The following is a 1739-nucleotide window of genomic DNA, read 5'->3' on the forward strand; positions in this document are numbered from 1 at the left end:
TGTAGAGACAAGATTTCACCATGCTGACCAGGTTGGTCTCAAACTCTTGGGTTTAAGCAATCTGCCAGCCTCAGCCTCCTAGAGTGCTGGGACTACAGTCATCAGCAATAGTGCCTGGCCTGAATTGATTTTCAGTACCTATGTTAGACACAGCATTTCACAAAGCTCTGAGTACCTCCAGTAGAGAGTACTTCTAGATCTACTATGTATTTTTCATCAATACATGTAGTCATACCATTAATGCAGTGGACAAGCATTATACTGAGAATAAAAAATACTAGACTTTGTGCTCACTTTAGCAGCACATACACTAAAATTTGAATGATACAGAGAAGATTAGCATGGCTCCTGTGCAAATTTGTGAAGCGTCCCATATTTTTAAGGAACCTAAAAATCTTGAGAAAAGGTTAGACAAATTGTTAACTGGAATAACCAGTATAGGGAAGAACATAAATGACCTGATGAAGCTGAAAAACATAGCACGAGAACTTTGTGAAGCATACACAAGCTTCAGTAGCCGATTTGATCAAGTGGAGGAAAGGATATCAGTGATTTAAGATCAAATTAATGAAATAAAGCAAGAAGACAAGATTAGAGAAAAAAAGAGTGAAAAGAAATGAACAAAGCCTCCAAGAAATATAGGACTATGTAAAAAGTTCAAATCTATGTTTGATTGGTGTACCTGAAAGTGACAAGGAGAATGGAACCAGGTTGGAAAACTCTCTTAAGTATATTATCCAGGAGGACTTCCCCAACCTAGCAAGGCAGGCCAACATTCAATTCAAGAAATACAGAGAACACCACAAAGATATTCCTCAAGAAGAACAACCCCAAGACACATAATTGTCAGATTCCCCAAGGTTGAAATGAAGGAAAAAATGTTAAGGGCAGCCAGAGAGAAAGGTCGGGTTACCCACAAAGGGAAGCCCATCAGACTAAGAGTGGGTCTCTCAACAGAAACCCTACAAGCCAGAAGAGAGTGGGGGCCCAATGTTCAAGAATCTTAAAGAAAAGAATTTTCAACCCAGAATATCATATCCAGCCAAACTATGCTTCTTAAGTGAAGGAGAAATAAAATTATTTACAGACAAGCAAATACTGAGAGATTTTGTCACCACCAGGCCTGCCTTGCAAGAGCTCCTGATGGAAGCACTAAACATGGAAAGGAACAACTAGTAGCAGCCACTGCAAAAACATGCAAAATTGTAAAGACTATCGATGCTATGAAGAAACTGCATCAACTAATAGGCAAGATAATCAGCTGGCATCATAATGACAGGATGAAATTCATACATAACAATATTAACCTTAAATGTAAACAGGTTAGTGCCCCAATTAAAAGACAGACTGGCAAATTGGATAGAGTCAAGACCCATCGGTGTGCTGTATTCAGGAGAATTAATTTATTCAATTCTTGAATTGAATATTGGCCTGCCTTGCTAGGTTGGGGAAGTTCTCCTGGATAATACACTTAAGAGTGTTTTCCAACTTGGTTCCATCTCACGTGCAAAGACACATGTAGACTCAAAATAAAGGGATGGAGGAAGATCTACCAAGCAAATGGAAAGCAAAAAAAGCAGGGGCTGCAATCCTAGTCTCTGATAAAACAGACTTTAAGCCAACAAAGATCAAAAGAGACAAAGAAGGGCATTACATAATGGTAAAGGGATCAATTCAACAAGAAGAGCTAACTATCCTAAATATATATGCATTCAATACAGGAGCACCCAGATTCATAA

General features: G+C 38.6%; 1 pseudogene; it reads left to right on the forward strand.

The window, feature by feature from the left end:
• The first annotated feature begins 286 nt into the window (after window positions 1–286).
• On the forward strand, window positions 287–380 carry LOC114677816 (U6 spliceosomal RNA; annotated as a pseudogene).
• Window positions 381–1739: the final 1359 nt, after the last annotated feature.

Source organism: Macaca mulatta, chromosome 4, assembly GCF_049350105.2.
Source record: "Macaca mulatta isolate MMU2019108-1 chromosome 4, T2T-MMU8v2.0, whole genome shotgun sequence".
Taxonomy (NCBI): domain Eukaryota; kingdom Metazoa; phylum Chordata; class Mammalia; order Primates; family Cercopithecidae; genus Macaca; species Macaca mulatta.